The sequence below is a fragment of the Enhydra lutris genome, unplaced genomic scaffold (assembly GCF_002288905.1).
Source record: "Enhydra lutris kenyoni isolate GAN:26980312 unplaced genomic scaffold, ASM228890v2 scaffoldscaffold48, whole genome shotgun sequence".
NCBI classification, from domain to species: Eukaryota; Metazoa; Chordata; class Mammalia; order Carnivora; family Mustelidae; genus Enhydra; species Enhydra lutris.
The window spans coordinates 2,038,034-2,063,186 of NW_019154132.1; the positions used below are offsets into that span (position 1 = coordinate 2,038,034).

At 37.9% G+C, this 25,153-nt stretch overlaps 1 protein-coding gene across 1 annotated transcript in view; it reads right to left on the minus strand.

The window, feature by feature from the left end:
• The window catches only part of LOC111156715 (GDP-mannose 4,6-dehydratase), a 628,939-nt gene that overhangs the window by 230,579 nt on the left and 373,207 nt on the right, over nt 1-25,153 (minus strand). The gene's annotated exons all lie outside the window — the stretch shown is intronic.

Genomic DNA, 25,153 nt, shown 5'->3' on the forward strand with positions numbered 1-25,153 from the left:
TGTCATTTTTTTTTTCAGTTAAAAAAATAGGTGATCCATACAAAGGACAAGTACTCAGCAATACAAAAGGAAAAACTATGGATATAAACAATAACAGGGATGAATCTCAAATGTATATGCTGAGTACAAGAATCTGGACTGCAAAGCCTACGTGCTGGAGAATGGCATTTATATGGCATTCTGTCAAAGGAGAGACTATGGGGCAGACAACATATCTGTGATTACAAGGAGTTACATGTAGGCGGAGGAGAGAAACAGTTTTTAGGTGATGGACTGTTCTGTATCTTGATAATCTTAATCTTGATTATGGCACTGGTTACAAGGCTATATGCAGTTTCAAAAGTCACAGAACTACACTGAAGAGGGCATATATAAGTTACACCTCAACAAACTTGACTCAAAAAAAAGAGTGTTATTTTTCACTAATATATGTATATTGTCCCCCGCCAAAAAGGGACAAGAAGAGTCTAAGATGTCATGTTGTAAGCTATACAAAAGAGGTCTTAGTCCACAGGGTTGGATTTTTAGGAAGGTAAAATCCAACCATGCTTTCAGAAGGTTAAAGTTAAGCTCTTTAATTTGCTGAGGTACACAGCAATGAAACACTGATGGGAAGAAGATAAGAATCTGAATGTTTCTGCTTTTATTATGATTACACCACCTGGGCAAGGTGCTTCTTCCCATCCTGCTGGAGCAGCTGCTGGTCAGTGAGCAGCATGCTGGCATTTATGCGTCTTGGCCCAGAGCCCACCAGCAGGGCAATGAAATCTCATGTCTCTCCATTTAAGAATGTAATTTACAGAAACAAGATTTGTCTTTCCTCTGCCTTCCAGTTAGCGCACTGTTAAACTAAATAAGACATCTGCTTTTGAGCTGGACTGCTGGAGGGAAGTTTTATGAATTACCTGCAGGGTAAAATGCACACAAGGTGAAAACACCCTCAGGATGTGAAGGACCATAAAACCAGACTGACATCTTCGAAGTTCTGGGCTCATCATTCATGTGTTAAGTTTATATTCATTCTAGGAGGATACATACATATAAAAATAGGAAAAGATGATGAAACCTATTTAAACAAAAGTTTGTGTATTGAACAAATAGGACTGACAATGCAAGGGTTCTAGAACTGAAAGATTAGCACAAGGCCACTGCTTTCCCTGCACCTGAATTAGCCCTCACCATTAGCAACAACTCCGGATCTTAAAAGTTTGCCTTACACACACACACACACACACACAATATTATTTTGATCTCCGGAACAATAAAGATGATTTCTATTTTCTCTATTAAATAACAGTCTTTCAACTGTGAAAATGCAGCTTTCAGTTCCTACTTTCAGCGAAAACATATATTGCAGTAGTTTCCAAGCAGTATTTAAAATTACCAACTAAATGAAGCTGATTCCTTGAGCATAGTCACCACAAGTGTCATTCTGTGACCACGTCTCTCTGGTGGCCAGCAAGTCAGCCTTGCATCATTCAAAAACCCTAGGACCTGAAAGGTTGAATCGTCTCAAAAACAGATGCTAGAAGTCTCAGATTGTTATCCCAGACAGTGGTATCGTCCCATCTCAGAGATGTGCACTCCTCAGGGAATAAGAACCAGGAACGATCACTCCAGCTTCATGCACCTGGGGGACCGTGGGGAGATTTAATTTGGTCACTTAGCCAGCGGGTAAGCATCTTGGGTCTTGCACTTTAGAGGGAAATCAGGAGAACCTGGTTCCTGTGAAAAAAGCAGCCTACAGGGCTGGGTTGTCAGCCCTAAACAGGCTGATCCAATTCCTCTGATTTCAGGGCATGAAGCAGAAATGTTAGTGGCTAAAGGTCATCACTGGAAACCTCCCCTCCCTGCAAAAAGTAAAAAAATCAAGAGGTACCCACCGGTCACAGGGAAGCTGGCTAATTGGCTGTGAGTGGTCTGGCACTACATTAGCCCTCTGACTGGCTGCCATAGCCTTCCTCTGTGAAAAGATGGTGTGAAAGAATCTGGACAGATGCTGTCGAGTCCCTGATCACGAATAAGTCTAAGGGTTCATAAACACCCTTGGTTGTATTTGACTTTTCTTCTGAAAATGTTAGTCTAGACGACAAAGACAAAATATATTTTCCCTATTCTGCTGAAAATTATTTTTGTTAAAATTTCAAGCTGAAAAGCAGATATTGCTGAATAAGTTTAAGAACAGAGAACATCAAAATTACACAAACCTTAAAATAACAAGAGTTGCAGAGAGAATACTTGCTTCAACCACTTCTCAACAATGCAAGTTTTAGTTGTACTTTAAACCTTTGAGTATTTTACTGGGACTTACAGAAAATAACTTGAAAGGGAAGGGAGATAATGATGAAAGAACAGATATTTCTACACTAGGACTTCTCCTTCTTCATAAACCAGACCAATAAAAATAAGGTTTTATTTGATGAGTTAAACTCATTTATTTATTTTAGAGGCTGTGGGTGAACCACCAGTATTGAAATAGAAGTAAAAAAGTTATTTTGTTTAATATTTCGAACTAAACTAGTGGTTCTCCCTTTACATAAACACACCTTGAGCAGAAGACAATAGAAAAAGAGTCCTGCTCCGAATGGAACAAGATCACTGACTTGCTGTTTGTTAGCAACCCTCACCACTGCTGCCCTAAGTGCTGTCCTAAATGCTGGGTACAACACACCAAGCTATTAAAAGAATTTGCTGACTTAAGAAATGTATCTCAGAGAAGTTCTTTGCATATCTAGAACAAGGTTAACAAATATTGAAATCTTTCATAAAAAGAGCCCATGATTTATACATTTCCACAAGTTGCTATAGCTTGTGCTGATTAGTTTCTGCTGAAGAATCTTTTCCAGCTGCACCCAACAAAACCTTCAATCAACAACAATGTCAAATTAACTTGAGAACATCTAATGTTTTATTCATATGTATTTTCCTACGTAAGAAATTCTGGATGTATTATTTTGTACCACTGAGCTGTATCTTTCTTTAGTTATAATAATGAGCATAATATAAAATCTATTGGGTAAGAGAGAATTTTTATTCATACAATGTTTATAACATTGTTAAGAATAAGTCTTTCTAAGGAGCAGTCTCCCTTCCAATATAAGACCTGCATAAACAACTTACATGAAACACTGGGAAGTGGGAACATCTCTAAAATTAGAGAAGTTAAATACTGAATCTATGGGCAATTTATTATGAGTAGTAACTGCATAGATGCTAAACTAATTACATTATTCTAGTTTTTAATATATAAGAAATGATGGTTGTATATTGACTCTGCAGAACAGGAAGAAAGTGTTTTAGGGAATCTTACTTTAGACATTAAGTTCCAAAGCTTCTTCCTGTTATCTGTTGCTTGAATGACCTTTATTACCCGTGTGATTGTAAAGGAGGTGGCACAGACCTCAACAATGGGTTGAATATATCAGTGAGCTCTTACGAGGTGTTATAACCACATACAAGCATTAGGTTTTTGGTTTTTCAGGAAAACTTATCATAAGATAAGAAAAACTTACCATTTTTCAGTTGACTTGCTAGAACTCTAGCAAGTCAACTGAAATTTTTTTTTTTAGGATTTTGCCTTAGAAGGATTATTTTTCCTATTTGGTTTAGTAGATTTTTGTGTATAAGGAGAGTGGGCTGGAAACAGGACCCATAAGCACTTGACTGTACAACTCTAAACTATTATGTAGTATGCCTACATCTTAATTCCTTACCTAGTACTTCTAGACACATTAAGAAAACATTTTGTGTGAGTGTATGTGCATGCATGTTTTCCAATATAAATAGAGGAGGGAGGGAAAACCTCCTCGTAATTTTACTCAACACCTGTAAATTTACAAAAAGTATCTGGATAGCATTTTTAAAAAGTTTTTAAACAGCATGAGAATGGCTATTTAATTAGTAGTAATTTAAAGATTCTGACACCTCCTAAAATCTTCTTTTGAATCTTATAAATTAAATTCACTCTAAAGTTTTAGACATGTTTACATGTTTGCTTTAGCTTACATAATAATATCTTAATATATATGTTTAAACGGCAGTAGCTTGCTGTCTATACACTTTATCTTTGCCATTATTGCAAAGTATATATTTATCAATAAAATGCAAGCATTTTATAATATTACATTATTACATTAATACATTATTACAAACATCTACATTCCTTCATATCTGCACATTTTGGCAACATCACAAATCACTAACCTTTGAGGTTATCACAGAATTTAAAAATGAGTTTGAGACCTTATTTTCTGGTTGCATCCTTTAAAACGACATTAACCAATTTCAAACAAATTAGCCAATAAGCCAGCAGAAGAAAAAGGAGTCATTTTCAATTGTTAAAATTAAGTTATCTAAGAGGAGTAGATCATTACCTTCTATTTATAAAAATGTTAAGTCACTTTTTTATGAAAATAAGACATGTGATTTTCACTTTATTATCAATTCAAAAACAATCTGAAGATAAGACACATAGAAATCGGAATTATTTATATAAACTTCTCTTATTATTTATTGGTATTACTACATAGGAATGCTACTTTCAGTAATCTTTCAAAGCAGGGATTTGAGAAGCTATTGCTAATATCTGTATTAGGAAAAAAAGATAGGGAATTTCAATACCATATAGTTTACATAATATAATTCCTCACAACACTTTTAAAATGGAAGTTTAAATTTAAAGAGTTGTGACAAAGGAAAAATAATAAATTAATGAAATAGCATTCAATTCTTATTTTCAAAGGTTAGAAGTAAATTATTTTTACTTTTTATATTTAACTGAACATTTTATATTATTAGGCTACTTAGTCAAAACGATAATATATTATTTTTAATATATTTATATATTTATATTTAACTGAACATTTTAATTATTAGGCTACTTAGTCAAAACGATAAAGCAATGGGTCAATGAACAATGACATGAATTTTTCTTTTTATCTGTTGTGTGTTAGCACATAACAGGGGTGGAAACAAATCTGTGATCCCCCTTCCTGGTCTTCATTCATTTAGTAGTGTGTACTAAATGTGGCAAAGTTAGATTTGCTGGTGATGAACTCAGGATAAAATGAAAAAAATGTGAACCTTGACCTTTTTAACACTACTTAAAAATCAGAACCAGACCCATCAGCACACCACCCCATGGCCTTCAGCCTAACAAACTGGAAACCTGATCTCCCCCTCATCCGCCGCAGAAAGTACCCTTGTCAGACTGAAGCTAACAGCAAACTCCTGGTGCTCTCTGTAGCCTGCTCCCTCCAGACCAAAAGCACAGAAAGATTCTAAGTCAAGTCAAACTTCACACGGTATCTAGAATTTACAGTAATACTGTATCTAAGACATATTTCTGAACTCATCATTTCCTGTGCCTTGTTTTCAAATTTCATTTGTAAGACAGAAAGAATATAAATTTTGACTGAACAAGAAAGAATGCTTAAATTTTTATTGCTGGACCACAGAAATGCCATCATCTGTGCTCACCACATCCACACTCTTCAGTACTTCTCTCTTCATAGTATTATCATGTGAAACTGACCAAAATATCCTAACTTAATCAGTCTGCACTTTCATTGACTTAAATTTCTTTCTGTAAGAAATGTTTCTCAACTATTCTCAACTTCAAAATCTTTCTTTCCTATTTTGTCCTTGATTACAGGAGCTTTTATTTTAGATCTCCTTTCTTACTTCTCCAACCTCGTACATTTGTAGTAATAGAAAAAATAGTAGGAAGATGACAACTATTTGGTATAAAGTCTAGTACACAACTGAGTTTGTGTTTATTTCAAGGAGAAACAAAGATGACTGAAAATACCTGTTGTCCTCTATTTTTTTGAAATTGGAAAACATGGAACCAGGCAAAAATGAGGCGAAATTTTACAACAAATTAAGCTAGGGTGATAAAATCCATGGAGGAAGAGGAGGAGATTAAATGACATTAAAAAATATCCAAGACTTCATTTGATTAACTTTAATCTAATTATAAAAAGTCACTGCTCAGTTCCCAACCAAACAAGGAGACCTCAGAAGGTTTAACTAACAGGGACAGGGGAAAAAAAAAAAAGAAGAAGAAAGAAAAAAAGAAAAAAAAAGTTGGTTAGAGAAGTAAAAATAATGCTGAATTAAAGCACTTGGAGGCCAATGGCTTTGAACCTGGGCTTCACCAGTCATTCCAACCAGCGAGGCCGTCTGCAGAGGTTTGGGCTCTTGTTAACAGAGCCCTCATTGTTTCCAAGGCAGTTAGAAAAATGCTGCTTTATATCTCCTCACACCACAGGCTCCGTGCACAGCCCCGAGAAAAGGCGGCTGAGAGTGTACAATCCACAGGAAGAAAAAAAATGCATGGATATATACACAACCCTTAACCTCCTCACCAACCCCCCCCCCATACAGAAAAACACATTTTTCTGCTATAAACTACCTCAAACTCAATTCCTGGCTCACAAACTGTGGTAAAGGATGTTATGGTGGTGCATAATTTATAACTGGAAATTTCTGATTCATGTGGGATTTGGGGCATTTCTTTGCCCTTTACCCACTGCCTCTCCGTTTCCACCTCAAGCACGGGGAGGTGAAAGCCGTCAGGCAGTGGGGCCAATGCCATCAGGCAGTGAGGAGATAAACACTGCATTTTTGAGAGTGCAGTTATTCCACACCTGTTTAAAATGTTTATACAGTAATTAAAGATTAATGCTTATTCCAGACCAGATAAATATTAGACAGTGCATGTGTGTATATACATATATGAATCTGCAATGCTGCAGAGAACAAAGATTTTATTGTATCAAGCTAACTTAGAGAAGGGTACACGCTTTAGAAAAGCCTGAGCTTCACAGAGTTTACATTACAGAGGGGAAAAAAGGCTTAAAAATGTTAAGTGGTTGGAGCTACTGAGTGCCATACAGAAAGCAGGTAGTTAGTTGTGAGTATGAGCTAATTCTGCTGCTAATCGTTTGGTTTTCTATTTACTGAAGAGTGGGCCTCAGTTTATTTCCAACTGGCAGTCAGTTCAATGGGTCAACTCTAACTTGCTTACTAAAGTTCAACAGTTAAAATCTACTGAGACCATGACAAGGAAAACATTTAAGTTTTTTTTTTTCTTTAATTACTAACTATATGATAATAAGTTTTATTCCTAATTTGGAAAGAGCAAAGCAATAAACTGGTTTTGGTTAAGAGCTCTGGGCCACACTACAGCATCATCATCCTCCAAAAAGAGTGGGAAGCCAAATGTGAACAGAGCAGAAGCTGTGATGGTGTCCTTGGCCCAGGTGCCCCAAGGTCCCCAAGTCCTTCTGGACAGTAGTACATGGTGCATGCTTAGCATGGTTTGCTAATGTCCTTTTCAGGAAGAAAAAAGCACCCAGCACACCACCTTATGGAATGATAACACAAATACATTTTTTAGTTTTTAATACATTGATAGTTTTTGTTAACATTTTAACTAACACCAAAAAAAGTAGTAAAAAAAACTCAGTGTTGTCTTTCAGTTTATGCCAAAATATGCTTCTGACAAATTGTATGGATGTATTCAGCCACATTTCCCAATTTATTTGCAATAAGTTTATAGAGACTAGGTGCTTCTTTCTGATGATTTTTAATGTATGGAAAATCACCTTGAACTCAAAAGAGTTGTAATTAGTGACAATTTTTAAAATAAAAATATTCACACATTGCATTTTCGTAAAGTGCACACCAATAGAGTCAAAATAAGGATTACTTCAAAAAGTGGTTAAATAAGTCTCATAAAATAATCTTAACATGTTTCCCATAAAAGAGAAAGGTTTTCTCCCCTCTGAAATATTAACAAAGATACATTTTTATTGATACTATTATAGGGTAATACACGCAATTAGGCAAGTTTTAAAGGTAATAATAGGGTTATTTCTGACAGATTTGGTAGAGTTCACAGGCAAATATAGACAGAAATTATCTGACCAATCTAGAATCCATTCATTTGGACTTTACAATACTGTGCACTCAGACCACCAGAACACCGTGCATTCTACCACCAGCCAACTTACTGACGCCAACCCCACTGAAGAACGCAAACCCGAAAGGCTTCTCTAATCACTGCACAAGAAGGTCCCTACCATAAAGATCCCTAGAAACGTGTGGACACATATCTTGGAGAACAAAGAGATAAGAGAAAATTTCCCTCTACTGCTTGAGTAATTTTGAATTACAGAAAAGTATGGCTTTAAGAGGTTTTTTTTTTTTTTTTTTTAATATTTTATTTACTTATTTGACAGAGAGAGATCACAAGAAGGCAGAGAGGCAGGCAGAGAGAGAGGAAGGGAAGCAGGCTCCCTGCTGAGCAGAGAGCCTGATATGGGGCTCGATCCCAGGACCCTGAGATCATGACCTGAGCCGAAGGCAGAGGCCTCAACCCACTGAGCCACCCAGGCGCCCCGGCTTTAAGAGGTTTAATAAAAATAAGTCATCAAATCAAAGAGAATTCTGAGAAGACAAATCAGAATAAAGGTTAAAATTGGCTTATGAAAATATGAAGAAAAACACACCTTCAGGAATACTGATAATAGAAGGCAGAATGGAGGTGGGAGAAACAGGCTATCACTAATCCTAAAAGTTCTCAACACACACACACACACACACACACACACACACACACACACACATACACACACTCGTTTTCTTTTAATAGCTATATGAAATAAAAGATGTTAATTGAATTTCTTGTGGTAATCATTTTGTAATGTACAATATATATGACTTAAGTCATCATGCTGTACACCTTCAACTTGCACAGTGCTGTATGTCAATTATATTTCAATAAACAGACAAAAAAGAAATAAGGAGTAGAATCTTAATTTAAATTTTAAGTTTAAAGTGTTCATTTAAAATCAACAACTCACTGATTTTATCTATTTTCCTCCCCAAAATATTTCAGACATCTTATAATGCCTAAATTGAAATAACCTGAAAAGAAAATATTAAAATAAGGATCTGAAACCACACTGTGACAGGAGGAGAAAACACAGGACATCAAGCTTCCTTTAGTCCCCAAGTGGATACACAACTGAAGCAAGAAGGGAGCCCCACTGGGTTGCGTAGTTCATACCGTTTGAATAAAAGGAAAATGCTACTTCTTCAGGAATACTTTTCTCTGGCGAGAGGTGCATGAATTCTTATATACGGATACTGAGTAACACAACTGGGAATGTTTGCAAAGGTGTCTTTGGAGATGCTTAATTTTTCCTCTAGTTTTTGACCTTCCTATTTCTAACTAGCACCATTAAATAAAAGGCAAAGGCATCCATACATCATAATGCAGGGCAGGCCATTCAGGTGCGGGGAGAGAATGAAAATATGGTTCAGGTACGTTTCTCTAGGGTGATCTAATTTGAGTCAGATAGAGGATTTATAAAGTAAAGAAGAGGTTGGCCTGCTGTCATGCTTTTAACAGCAATGATTTCAGACTTGCTTTTGGCAGAAGCTGGGGAGGGCTGTCAAGATCTTACTCCCTGGTGAATGTCTGGTATGTGGGTATTCTGAACTGTCGATCTGTGTGAGAGCCGTCGCTTTTAAGATGTTCACGCAGTAACATTTCTGACATGGCTAGGAATGCTGAAAAACCTGGGACCGTCTTACCCCTAGTTTGTTGGCAGGGCAGGAAAAGTTGACTGAAATGCTTATAGGCGGAAAATAAATTTTAATGTTGAAAAATAAAAAGCTAAAAAAAAAAAAAAAAAAAAAAAAAAAAAAAAAAAAAGAAAAATAAAAAGCTGAAAATCTGCAGAAAAAGAAATCACAGGACCCAATGTTTAGAACCACACTGTGGGATAGAGACAATCTTCTCTTGGAACATTTAGTGGGCTCTTTCTCCTTTCATACTCTGGAGAACAGCTGCTAATGACCAGAGAGAGGGGTCTTCCCCAACTACCTCCCTGTGCTTTCTCTTGGTGTGCTACCACCATAAGCCCAGGCAGACTGATTTCTCGGGTGTTTCCATAAACCCTGGCATAGGGGAGGCAGCCACTGGCACTTGTATGCCCTGGAGGAGATCCTTTTACTACAAACTAGGTGCTGCAGGTTATGGCAGTCTCTATGCTTTTCTACCATGAGCTGCCCCCAGAGGAAGTGGCGCCTACTCTCTCTTGTAGGTGGGGAGGAGCATGTCACACCTGGTGCTTGCTTTTCTGGGTAGAGGTGCTTGCTTTTCAGGGGAGAACAAGGCCATGACAAGCAGCTGGACACCACTGTGCTTTGCCACCATGCTGTTTTTGGCACTTGACTTAATTTAATGGCCACTTTATACTGGTTTTTCTTCAGAAATAAGCAGTAAAATCCATGCTAGTTTCTTTCAGCCCCTCTTTGCTCCTCATTACTGGATGACAACCCCATAACTGGTATGACAGATCTGCATATAAAGCCAGGACATACCTGCCATTGTACATGACCGAGAAGAGCTAAGGAGGAGCATCCAGCTTGTACTTTTAGCAGTGACTGCGCACTCGATTCTTAGAAGCAGAATATGTACCGGTGTCAATCAACCCACAATCTCAATCTCCCCCCTGCCCCAGCATGTGTACACAGCACAGGTGCAAAGCAATCCAAGCCAAATCATCATTGTGGCTCTTTGCTTGTCAGAGAGGAAGCCTCAGATTGGCTGTATGTGTACAACCTCAGCACATTTTGTCTTTTAAGAGGAGGAAATACAGTCCAGTGCATTACCTTGAGATAAATATTTTTAAATACTCCTTTCTTTGCACATATTCCTTTTAACAGAATCATTATTTTTGTTATACCCAAGACATACCTACAAAATTTAAGAAGTCATTTACAAATAGTATTCAAAACAAATGCAAAATATACATGATTAAACTAAGCTATATCAATAGTTTGTTTTTTTTTAAAGATTTTATTTATTTATTTGACAGGCAGAGATCACAAGTAGGCAGAGAGAGAGGAGGAAGCAGGCTCCCCGCTGAGCTGAGAGCCTGATGCGGGGCTCGATCCCAGGACCCTGGGATCATGACTCGAGCCAAAGGCAGAGGCTTAACCCACTGAGCCACCCAGGCGCCCCTATATCAATAGTTTCATTTTCTTATATTTCACATTTCATAGAAGGCACATATGATAAATTTTACCCATAAATTCATGTAAGCAAAAAAAAAAAAAAAAAAAAAGAATGGGGCCCAGGGAATTGATAATATCACCTAGGCCATGTGCTGTAAAAATAAACATCAGGGTCAGCCCCAGACCTTTACTATTTTGCATATGAAACAAATCCAGGTTTGGGTGGCATCCCCTTATGAGAGAGTAAATACCCAATTCTCTCCAAACTGAACACAGCCATTCATAACCCTATCCCCTACCCACCCCAATACTTAAACTGTTATCTAGTTACGCTGTGAATATCCAGAAGGAGAGTTACCAAGTACCATGGATTAAGAAAGAGCTGGCCAGGAAAGGGGTGGAGGGAAAGGGGAGAACAAACTGGAAACCCTCCAGCTGGGGCCTGTTTGTGACTTCTTGGCCTCACTGTTTGAGACTTTCTGGCATCTTTATTGCCTGTTGTCTCAGTGATAATGTGCAAGCATAGAGATATATTAAAACCCTAAGTAAATATATTCAAAGAGGGAAAAAGAATAGGTCATTAGAGAAAAGAGCAGAAGAACGTTCATTTTGAAGTAACACATATAGAGTATGCAATATTTTAATTTTTAAAATTGCCATAAAAGTGTAAGTCAAGGCTATTATTATTTCAATTGAGAGCTTTGGGGAGCACAGGCAAATAAATTATAAATGACATTCCATGAAATGAAATGCTAAAAGAAACCCTTGGTAAGCTGGACTTTTCCTATCCTTATTTGCTACAGAATTATTTCTTTATGAAATTGTGAAAGGACCAATCTACCAATTTTATAAAAGAAAAGCATAACTTACCTCATTTCAGACAGATTTGTCCTATGCTAAATAGAACAAAATTGCTGTTGTAAGCTGCTGTTGCTAATAATAAGGAAAGCCAATTATGATGTATTCTTGTAAGGATTTTTAAAAAATAGTTACAAAACAGCTCATTCTTTTCTTATTAGTCACATAATACTTTTGACAAGAACATAGTCCAGACTAAGATTAACAACATGGCAAGCTGCTTGCCCTTTTTTTCTTTTTTTTTCCCCAGAACAAATATATGATATTGTTATCACGGCCAGGCAGTCCAGATGTGCTGGCAACTTAGTCTTTCTGTGTGGTGCACTGAGCACCGTTAGGTACCAGACTCTTTCCTGGGCAAATGAAGTACTTAATTCTAACTTCTAGGTAGTAGAGCATACTCCCATCCCTATGATTGGATAGTTATCTTCCCACATCTCCTTTTACAAAATAATCTTTCCCTTGCCCATCGTTCTCTCTTACCCACTTACTACCCTGTGTCTTCTCACAGTGGACAACAATGCCCTTGGGGTGGCCCACAGCACCCAGCCCAGTGTCTGTCCACAGCATGCAGTGGTGAGCTACTGAGGACATCCACCGGGCTGTTAGCAGGAATATCTTATTTTTCACAAAGGCAACAGATTATATTTTAACTGTAAAAATTCAACCTGTGTTAGTGATAATAATTCAATACTTTTATTTACATTCTTTCGCCTATGACTTGCATGATGTGTGATATATGTGCCTAATAACCAAGAAAAGTGATGATGAATGCTTTATGGAAAGCTTGAAGATGAAATGAACATACTGGTTTGTAACCAGACTCTTTAAAGAAATTTTCTTCCCCAATTGCTCTGTCAGAACGTACTCTTTAAACAGGGATATGATAGTCCTCTGAATAAAACAGCCTGCATTTGCTAGCTATACGTGACAACATCCAAAAGGGGTACAATATATCACCAAAACAGCTCACAAACTGGCTAGTCACATTATTTATTACGAGCCACACATGTGACAAATTATTTAACTCAGTTGATCCTAATAAGTCAAAGAGCAAGCAATTAGCTAACTCAGTCAGAGGGCTGTTTGTGGCAATTTATAGATGCGCTCAAGCTGTCCCAGCACTTCAAAGCCCCATTAAGGGGAAACCTTTTAATGACTCACTTGAGATGACAAGTATTACACAGCACATATGGCAGCCAAGAATCTGGCAGCCTATTCTGTTACACTCGGCCTCCCCGCCGGCCCACCCCTAGCCCCCAACAGCTGTTTACGTGTTTTCAGTCTGTGCTTTGCTGTTGTAAGCAGACACGGCACCATAGAATCAGGCAACAGTGTTTTCAGGAGCAACAAGTGGCCCTGGATTATTGCACCACACAGGTTTCTGGGAACGGCTAAAATCTCCACATTTTTATGGGTTTGGGTTGAGTTATTTCACAGGGGAGGAAGGACAGAGAAACAGGGACAGACAGTGAGGGCCAGCTCTGGTGACTTTAGGCAAGTCACTTATTCCAACCCTGTGTCTCTATACGAAAATGGAAGGTAATAAAACCCTACCTTACAGAGGTGTGGGGAGAAGGAGCTAAGTGAAGGCAAGTATGGCACTCTGAAGATGGAAAGGGCGGTCGTCAGGATGGTTATTATTTATGGCATCATGAACTGTGTGGGTCAGAGGGTGTTCTGCACCCTGACCTTCTCACAGCACTTCTCCTTAAGACAGTGTTCACTTGGGCTAGATCCACATCTGCATCCTTAATTCCATCACTAGGCCCCCGGCACCCCTTTTGGAAGAAGAGTGCAATGCCACAACTCAGCCGTTCAATAAAGGAATGGAATTTTGAGCAACAACTTCCCAGAGGGACGCCTGCAATGGGGCCACTTGTTCCCTGGAAACAGGGCCCACAACCAGTTTAGACACTTAGAAATGAAATACCAGCTGACACTCTCAATATTCGGGCAGCACTGAAGAAACAAGCGCGATGGGAACAGGACTGAAATGGCTGAAGATGTTGACTATGTAAGAAGCTGAGAGACCTCTGGGGCACCTGGGTGGCTCAGTGGGTTAAAGCTTCTGCCTAGGCTCAGGTCATGATCCCAGGGTCCTGAGATTGAGCCCCACATCGGGCTCTCTGCTCCGCAGGGAGCCTGCTTCCTCCTCTCTCTCTGCCTGCCTCTCTGCCTACTTGTGATCTCTGTCTGTCAAATAAATCAATAAAATCTTTAAAAAAAAAAAAAAAAAAAGAAGCTGAGAGACCTCAACACCAAAGCAGCATGCTTCTTTTTAAGTGATAACGGTCCTACTTCTTTATCTGTGGTTTCAAGGACCTCAGTAAGGCCAGCCTGGTGAAAGACAAGCTGAATGGATACGAGCAGCTGGTGACAGCAGGAAAACACAACACCCTCTCATACCTGTGGAGGGGCCAGAGTGTACGAAGAAAAGGCAAGTGTCAACTTCTTTCGAAGTACGGGCAGCCATGAGAACTCATTAAATCCTTTGACACCATACACTCACTTTACTCCTGTGAAACAATCCATTGATTGTGCTTTCGTGTTCCCCACTAGCCACAGCTGCATCAGAGCCATGCTGTAATTATAGCTTGCAGGAGGTGAACGCGCCAACAGGAGGAAGGGGAACCATGTTCTTTCAGAGGGCAGAGAAGTATGCCACCCCACAGGGGACAGGACAGCCACCCGGCCTGCAATACTAGGACTCACTCTGTTCTTGACTCTAGCTGTTCACTTCAGCCTGCTGGGATTTCAAATTTGCTATTTTGGTTGCATAGAAAAAGTTCAACAGAAGAAATGTGAAGTTTAAGAGGTGATACGGAAAAAAGAGTGAAGAGGTGGACATTGCTTTCATAGTTGCAATTAAAATTTTCAAATCTTCCTGCTAATACCCCTTAGCAAAATGGGAGTCACCTCGGGGATGCCTGGGTGGCTCAAGTGGGTTAAGCATCCAACTCTTGATTTTGGCTCAGGTCATGATCCAAAGTCATGGGATTAAGCCCCGCATTGTGAGAATCGAATCTGCTTGAGGTTCTCTCTCTACCTTTCCCTCTGTCCCTCCCCCTGCTCATGCTCTAAATAAGTTTAAACAAACAAACAAACAAATAAATAAATAAAATCTTCTGGGGTCCCTGGGTGGAGTAGTTATCCAAGCAACTGATTCTTCTGCTCAGGTCATGATCTCAAGGTCTTGAGATCAAGGGTCCCCCTGCCCCAGTCCACTCTGAGCTCAGGGAGGAGTCTGCTGAAGTTTCTCTCTCCTTCTGCCCCTTCCTGCACTTGCTTGCACTCTCTCTAAAATAAATAAATAAATCTTTAAAAAAGGGGGAAGGGGAATCACCTCATATTTGAGCCCTAACAAAATCCTGCTAATATATTATGGGGCAGCCTCTCAATTATATTATTTTGAAGTGCTATGTTGGGGTGGCTGAGCGAGAAGGAAGAAATGTTAATTAAACATCAATCAATTGTAGTTGCCAGGCTTCAAGAGGGCATGGAACAACCTGTTTTTAGAAAGAGGTTAAAAAAAATTGCTGTAATTATTGCAAGTATGACCTCATAATTACAAGAGTTTGATGTCAACAATACTTTAGAAAGCACTTTGAAAAGCAATATATTAGGGATGGGAGGCATGACTATATATATGTCCATGGGATGAATGAAATAGCAGATGTCCTCGTGTTATGCACTGAAGACTTGTGGCATGGGACAGACCTTCCAATGGCAGCACCAGCAACGGATTCAAAAGCCCGGGATGAACATGATGTGCTCTGAGAAACAGATGACTCAGGGAGGTATCAAAAGTGTGTCTAAAGATAATGAATAAAACTGTTTTACAAAATGTGAGTAGAAAGAACCCCCATGATTTCTAAATATCCTAATGTTATTTAAAGTATGTATATATCCTTAATTTAGTAAATTAAAACTTATAGTCATTTGACCATTTGTCACATTCCTCAATGTTTAATTATTCAGCTGGCTTAGAATATTTTTTGTTTCTTCTCTTTGGAAACTATGTGACTGCTTCATATTTGAGGTTACTTGTCCTTGGGCACATACAATCTAAATAAAAAGAAAATAAAACTATAGAATAGTGTAAGAATATACAAAAAATTTTATTGAAAGAGCTGTTTCAAACCAACGAACTTGAAATAATTTCAAAGAATACCAATTTTGATGTCTGTGATTCAGATTTTAGTTACAGAAAATATTGGCATATCTTTTAACAAAATATGTTGTTTCTTCTATTTGCAAATGCATATGTAAAGTCTAGAAGGATATGTACCAACCCGGTCTCTGCGTGTCAGAATTAAAATGATTTTTAAAGGTATATAGATACCACGAAATACATTATAAAAAGATTTTAGTCAGTTAACACACACACGTGTGTGCATGCACACAAAATAAAACCCAAGGCCCCTGTGTTACTGACTCAAAACAACTAAAAGCCAGAATTATATAAGTAGATTAGAAATCTTATGACATTTTCAGGGTATAGATTCTTCAAGATTATTCTTAAAGTAAGTGTATTATATCTCAAGATACTTAATGCGTTGTTCCTTGTAGTATCACCAAATATTTTCACAATTTCTATTTGCCAAATATTATGCCAAAGTAAACTTGACAAAGTAAAATTTGCTCCAAATAAGAATAACACATTGTTAATCTTTTAAAATATGTGCTCAAAATAACCCTATGTAATCTTTTATTGTATCTTCACTTAAAAAAATAAAGATAATGTGGTGTTAGTAAGGCTGAAGATATGGTCTGACTGTGTTTTCTGTTACGCTCTGGAGCTGACAGTGATGAGGAAAAAAAAGAGGTTTTTTGAAATGAAACATAAGAGATCATTTATTGATTTATATAATCCTTAACCTAAGGATGTAATCCTCAGGATGTAATAAATAGACTCTGGAAATGAGTGTGATAATTTGTTAAAGAAACAAAGCCATGCCCAGGGTATAGGGAGGCTGCCGTGTCAGGCTGGTAGAAAGCAGAGGCAGCTGGGAGTAGAAGACCTATGTTCACGCCTGGCTTTTGGACAATTCCTGATCTTCTGTGATCTTTCTCTCTCTCACTTAACGTGGGAATAATAGTACTAGTGGCGCTATCTTCAGGACTGATTAAAGGAGGCTACTCACAGGAGAGCTCTCCAAAAACTCTGACATCCAATAGAAACATTAGGTATTTGTACTGTTATTCCTGTTTGTTCAACAAACTTTTACTCAGAATATATCATGAGGTCAAAATTCTTCCCTTCCTCATTTTTTTCTGGTGAAAAATAAGATCATTAATTCTCATATGTACTGAGGCTCTCTAATTGTCTGTATTGCCCCTTCCCACGGGGAACAAGCCAGGACAAAGAGACCTGGCAGGAACAAGCACCTTGAGGAACATCATAGCTAGAATGCCAGCATATTACAACTTTCTGCTACTCCTTTGCAGTGGAGCCGTGGTCCTCAGAATAACAGCAAAGAGTAGCTAGCCTCAAGCTCTGGTTTCTGACATGCTGATGACCAGCAGGGTGGGTCTTCTCTCTTCCCGTCAGGGTCACCTCAGAGAAGTCCCACTGCTAGAACTGGATGCTGTCCACCCCTGTGGTGGGAGGAACTGTGCTCACATTACTTTCATAAAGTCTCACAGTTAGACCCACAGAAGAGTGGTCTTAGTTTGCAGCATATTCCCAGATGTTCAGCAGAACGGATGGGAAAAACTAAAGGGACTAAAAAAGGGTAAGGATTGAAGGCACACCTTCTTTTTGTCAAGTTGTCCATTATCCTCTTTTGACTTTGGATATCTATACAAAAGCACATTTTGGAGGGGAAAATGAATTTTAGACACATCCAACACGGGTCATTTGTAATATACCGAGAGAGACATTTAAAGACTAAAATGGCTGGCAGGTGCACTGCTTCGTTGGCCACCTGGCCTAACAGATCTTTACCCTGTAGATTCTAGGATGTGGCTTTTAGAGCAATTTTACATTTTGTGAGTAATGCTTCCCCTAGGGAGTAAAATTATACAAGATATAAGATCTATACCCAAACTCTTTTGCTCTATGAAGCAAACTTTCACCAGTTAGAGGTCAGCCACACCTATCTGCACTCTCAGCTCGCTGGATCATGTGACTGGCTCACCTCCTGTTCCCAGTATCTGTGCTACATAATTGTGTGCAGAATTACCATCTTTTTAAAAAGTCCTCAGTTAGTCCTTAGTAAAACAACCTACATTAGTTTATTGCTTGGGGATATCCTTCCAGTTTTACAACTGGGTGTTCTAAGGGAGGTTGTGATGTGTTAACCCTCAAGAACATAACCAGAAACCACGGGGGAATTCTTGGCTCTGCAGAGGTATTCCATTTTGTGTAGATGTGGAAGTGTGACATCTAGTCCTGTGGGGCTGTGCTCTAACATTTCTACTGGCCACACAGAATGTCGTGTGAAAAAAGAAAGTTACATTCACAGGAATGTGAGAAGGCTGAGATGAAAAATGCCAATGTACATGTTAATGCTTTTAACAGATATTATTTAATCCCTAGAATTGGGAATTGAAGTCTAAACAAACCCAGGGCACTTTCCACAGAATCAAGTGGAGAACCAGGTTAAATAATTAGATATGTGGAAAATAGCATTTAAGAATAAAATTTATAAGACTCTAAGAGAGTGAATATTTTCCCAGTAGATAGGCACACAGGAGTGCAAATGATAGAAAGTAGAGTATGAAACGTTCCTAATTTTTTCTAAATATCCCTGGGGCCAGGGCTGTCATCACACTCACCACCACTTATTGTAACTGATCTCCCTAAGTATGTATGGTGACCACGCGAGGTCAGAGGCTGCGCCGTTTTAATTTCGTTATCCATACCAAGCAAAACAATTAATTCTCAATAAATGGGTGGTATTCAGTAAATATTTGCTAAATAAATTATTACATAAAGTTGTGAATAAAGAAAAAGGAAAAACAAATTCAAAGTGGTTTTTTTTTTAAAGATTATTTATTTATTTATTTATTTGATGGACAGAGATCACAAGTAGGCAGAGAGGCAGGCAGAGAAGGGGGGGGAGCAGGCTCCCCACTGAGCAGAGAGCCCGATGCGGGGCTCAATCCCAGGACCCTGGGACCACGACCCTAGCCGAAGGCAGAGGCTTTAACCCACTGAACCAACCAGATGCCCCAAAGTGTTTTTTTTTTTTAAAGATTTGTTTATTCATCTGAGAGAGAGAGAGAGAAAGAGAGAGAGAGAGAGAGAGAGAGAGAGAGAGCATGAGCAGGAAGGGCTGAGGGAGAGGCAGAGAGAATTCCAAGCCCAATGTGTGACTCGATCCCAGGACCCTGAGGATCACAACCTGAGCCAAAACTAAGAGTCAGACGCTCAACAAACTGTGCCACCCAGGCGCCTCAAAGATTATCTCTAAAATCTAGTTATGGATATGGAAAAGATAAAAATTCACTATTTTCTATTTACAAAGGTATTGGGTACAAAATATAGAAAATTATTTAGCTCTAAGTGGGAAGGATGATTCGACTGTAAGAGGGTCAAACCACTAAAAAGGTGACTAAAGAAAATAGAGGTTCTCAGAGTTCTCCGAAATCTTTCAAATGCATTCCTGAAGATTTTGGATATTGACTTGCTAATAAGGAAACAAGCTGGCTGGGTGAGGAAACTTCAAGTGAACTCAGAATTATGAATCAATATAGGCATTTTTATGTTAAACAAAAAAATAAATATTTCTCAAAGACAGAAATTTCTTCTTCTTTCTCATCATGTTACCCAAGTTTATTATATTGAGATAATATGGAGAAGTTCCATATTAGAGAGATTTTCTCTCATTTTTACTTCTTTGTATTTAAGTAGCAGAAAACTCACTTTATAGTAACTTGCCAGGGCAAGCACAGGACAGATGGGTTTAGGTGGTCACTTTGGAAATGTACTGTGTTTCTAAGACATCTCTTAAAAACTTCGTTCACATAGTTCTGATCTAGATGTTATGCATGAGACATAGAAGAGTGTTCCAAGAGGGAGCAAGTTCTATATGCACTGGCAGGATAACCTTTCTAGGTGACAGCACTCTTGACCCTGGTTCTGGAATGAAAGGGCCTCGGGAGGCTCTATTCATTTTGCTTCACGAACATATGACCTCATTCCACATTGGTGATATAGAGAGCTCTTGGATAAACATGAAGAGGGAGATAAAGAATTAGTTATATTATTCAGCAAATACTTGAGTTGCTATGTGGGAAAGTGAATAACAATAAGTGATGATATATTTTCTTTAGTAGAGTTGTATTACAGGGGTAGTAAGGCAGAACCTGAGAATGAAAAGGAAGGGAAGGAAAATTTAGAGAAATATTTTACTGTTACAAGAAAAAATTTAAAATTTAACTGGGCTAAGTTGGGGCTTACTATTCTTGTTTTACCCAATACTGCTTAGTAACCCCTCCCCTTTTTTTAAGCTAGTATTATAAGCACACTGCTGTGGAGTCAAGCTATTTTGGTTAATGTCCAAACAGCTGCTATGGTTGGTTAGTTCTGCCAGGGTAACCAGAAAGTAGGCACTTACATGGTATCTTTCAAAGCAAAGATCCAAGGCAATATGTTTGGTGCAGTATTTTCCCAATGATAACCAAATTCCATTAATATACTCAGACAATCATTAGAAACAAAGATAATTGCAGCAGCATAAACAATGCCCCACATCCAGCTGGAAATCTCGGTCACTGTCTACCCATGACAAGGTCTTTGTCCATATTCTGGAGGACACTGAAATTAAAAAAGTAAGTATATATCCCCACTAGACAGTGATAGTACTTGGTAGAAAAACTGAACTAGTAAGGAAAGATATAAACTGTTCATGAGATATGACAGTAGAAATCAGAGGAACAAAAAAAGAACATCCTATTATCTTGCCAATTTTAGACTGAACCAAAGGTGAAACAACTCCTGAAGTATATTTCCTAGATGCAAAATGATGAAATTTTGGAAATGGATGTTCCTCTCAGTAAAGAAGGCATTCATCTATTAAAAAAGAAACATGCAAGAGGAAAAGATGGGCACTGAGCAATCAAGTAGATTGAACATATTGGAGAAGCAGCCTTCTCCTATGGGACTAGAACCAGTGATACAGACAATAAACCTGGGACGTAGATCCAGAACATGGAAGAAATGAGTAAGGAGATTAAACTCCCCCCCACCAAAGAGAGAAAGACAGAGAGAGAGAGAGAGAGAGAGAGACTATACTATTCTATACTACATTTTAACTGATTTGCAGCCAAGCCCCTGTTTGGAAATTAAACTTGAAAGACCAGAAATTTTTAAAAAATCATTAAGTGATTTTAAAAAACTAAACAACTGAGATTCGAAATTAAGATGGCTTACTTTTGGAGCACCTGGGTGGCTCAGTGGGTTAAAGCCTCTGCCTTCAGCTCGGGTCATGGTCTTGGGGTCCTGGGATCGAGCCCCGCATCGGGCTCTCTGCTCGGCGGGGAGCCTGCTTCCACTCTCTCTCTGCCTGCCTCTCTGCCTACTTGTGATCTTTGTCAAGTAAATAAATGAAATCTTAAAAAAAAAAAAAAAAAGATTGCTTACTTTCTAGGCAAAAAGCAGGCTGAATACAGGTTTAAGTTAAGTAATTTCAAATACATCCCTGAAGCGCATCATCGTAAATCTCTGCCGCATAGCCATGTAAGGGCAACAGTGACCAGTCAAGAGAAGTGACTCTGAAGAAACACTGTGTTTTACTTACAAATGCAAAAATGTGGTCAAAATAAGAGCCACGTAAATAAGACAGATTTATCTATCAAAAAATGCCTGTTCTGTTTTTCAGTAAACCTCTCATCTTTCTTCTCAGTGTTTCAGCAGGACTGCTCCAACCTTCATCCCAGAAATCCTACCGAGTTTACTGGAAATAACAGGATTCAGATTACTCAAATGGTTGAGAGCATCTGCTTTCCTGCAAGACGCACAGCAGGATGAAGCAAAAGACATCACTCAAGATCTGGCACGTTGACCAACAGTCAGACGGAGATCTGGCAAGGATTGTAAGTAGAAGGAAGCCTACATAACTTTCCAGAATCACAGAGAAAGCAGTGTGATTCCAAGTCTTGCAGCTACAGAAAAGTTTAATAGAGTCTTTTCCCAGATAGGTCCCATGTCAAGGAAGCTTCATCCACAAAAGATAATCAAAATGATTATTTTTGAACACATATATAAGTAGATTTATTTATGCTGAGAGTTTTATTTTTAGAACTTCTTTTCTAAATCAAACAAGGAAGGCACTGGTTTAAAAACAGGGGGTGGCATTTTCAAACTGGAACATACAGTTTATGCTGTCTAAATAAAGCATATTTACCAGGCAGCAGGGGTCTGAGAATTCTTTACAGTTCTTGGTATCTCAGAACTGGAGAAAGAGAAAATTCATGCACAGTACTGTCAGTGAGGTTGACCAAAGAGCTATTAAACCGTTGTTGTTGATTTATGGAGATATAAAATTACTTAGAAATACAAATAATTGTTATTAAATAAATAAATAAAATCATCCCCCATTTAGTTGAGCATGTATGAAGATGTACATGTATGTGTGCAAATGTCAAATATTAATAAAAGGCTGGAGTGAAATAAACCAAAATGTAATCAGAAGTACTCTTTCGGTGCTTTTATGATGAGATGATTCGCTGACTAAAACGTTTCATATTGTGCAATTAGAATGATTGTGACTTAGGATCACTAAGAGAGAAATAGTGAAATGAAAAGACTCCACATATGGACTTAGGAAGGAAATAAAAACTCTTAAAATTCTGTCTTGAACTCAATGCCATTAGCAACACCTGGCAAGTGACCCACAGTCAGCGTCAGTGATCAAGAGAATCCTAACACAGTTTTGGTTGTTGATTATTTGATAAGCATGGCTTATAAATATAGCTACAGATAGGATCTTATAATTCTGTGGCTCTTGAGTTCATTACCTGATGATATCCAAGAATGGATTTATAAGGATAAGGCAATATGATGTAATAGAAAAAAACATGGGTTATCCAGTTCAGAATTCCCTTGTGTTTATTATACCTTTGGGCTTAGCTCCAGTTTTTTCATCTGTAAAAAACAGAGTTAATAACATGTATCACGCATATAGTTGTGAGGATTAAATGAAATAGTATAATGTCACTTAGCCTGGTTCATAGTAGCTCATAAAATAGTTATGCTAGCAGTAGCAGTATAAGCCATTACCAAGAGAAAAGGTCACTCTTTCTACACATATGCAACTTATGACATTAAAAATAATTGGCCTTTTAAAAAATATATAGTTTTATGGAATTAATCACAAATTTTCATTGGTCTATTTTTATATATTGATCAATGGATTTTAAAAGTAATAAAAAGAAAAATGAAATAAATACCTTAAAGATTAAAGAATAGAAAGATCTTTCTAAATATATTACAAAACACATTTTGAAAGCTAGAAAGACTCTCATATATTATCTATCCACTCTAAAACCCTGTCTTACTGAAAAAATTTAGGTGAGTCTTTAACTTGCATAGACACATACAGATTAAGGAACAGAGATGCAACTAAAAGTCAGCACGCCTGGTACCTAGAGACTTTTCTTCCTACCTATGTGCAAATTATTTTGTATATTAAGCCAAATGATTAAAAAATTTCCATCATTAAAATATTACTATTTAAATTTTAACATTAATGTGACTTAAGTATAAAATATACCAAAAAAGCAATTTTGATCTCATGTTTTGTTGCCTTATTAACCAAATAAAATTTGCCATGTGGGGCTATGCTCTATCATTTCTACTGGCCACAGAGAATGTCGTGTGAAAAAAGAAAGTTACATTCACAGGAATGTGAGAGGGTTGAGATGAAAAATGCCAATGTACATGTTAATGCTCTTAATAGATATTATTTAATCCCTAGAAAGTACATCATTACATGTTTATTTAGTCAGAACTGTTTTTTAATTATTAAAAAACTATTATCTAGTTGTATTTCCAGTTCATTTAGAATTTATAAATGAAACAGTACCTATGTAATATTTACCATACAATTTTTAACTAGTGAAGATCTTGACATAATGGAATTACAATTAGAACAAGAGCCTCAATTTAAGGAAAAGACCACGATCAACCTGCACGTGAGAACTTGAACTACTCAGTCATTTTACTTCTATCCCTTGCATTTTACTTTTCTCACCAACTGGTCCCAAATACCCAATCAAATATCTATGTGAAAATCAGATCCAGACAACCATTCATGAAACTTACACAGTTGAGAACTTTCTTTATAAGAATTATAAAGATCAAAAGAACACTGCCAACAAAGGAAAACGTGATATAGGAGGGTGATTTATATAGAACTCAAATCGTCAACATTTAATAAAAACCACAAATCCCAGAGTCATAGGGAGGAAATGATGCAACGTAAACTAGGGAAAGCCTACAAATAGGACTGGTAGTCAGTTATGTCTTCACCAAAGTGGCATTTTTGCCAACAAGACTCTTGGCAGCCCTTAGGGGGCTAAGCTAGTACAATTTACCAAATATGGTGGGGAATGCGAAAACATCACAGATATTAGCATTTATTTTTGAGACTAACATAATGCAGTCCACAGGCTTGCCATCGGAGCCTGCAGCCACTAAGTGATAACTGAAGCAGTGGAATGCAAATAATCCATTGGTTCACATTAGTGTCACGCTCATTTGTAAATGTTCTCAGTCCCCTTCTGGCCCTTAGGGTACCTCACTTACTTTTTAGGGGCATAACTCATGGGCAGTATATTTAAAAAGGAGTTAAATTGTGAGAGCACCAGTTAGCAATGATTTACTCATTAAAAAGTGCATTAGGCTACAGTGCCCTGAGCTGCTCGACCTTGTAGCTGATCACTTCTAAACTGTTTGAATAGAAGTTAGTTATTTACCTACTGGCAATGGCCCAAGATTTATCTATTTAAAAAGCTACAAGGTTCTATCATTTATCTGTAAGCTCCCTACTCAATGTTAAAGTTCTGAAATGCTGATTTAACTATAGGAGGAAACTATGTTGAAACAAGTGAAAAATGAATATAGAACTCTGATAAAACAGGAAATATTTAAGCAATCTGGCACTTCTCCTCGGAGAAGTTAAAAGGATGTTTCAGATAATTTATGGATTTAAGGGGATAAAGCCCTTGTTATAAAGAAATAGGGTCAGAAGGCCCAGAGCACTTGACCCAGAAACGCCATATTGGACTTCTGATTCTGGAAAAGAGCAAA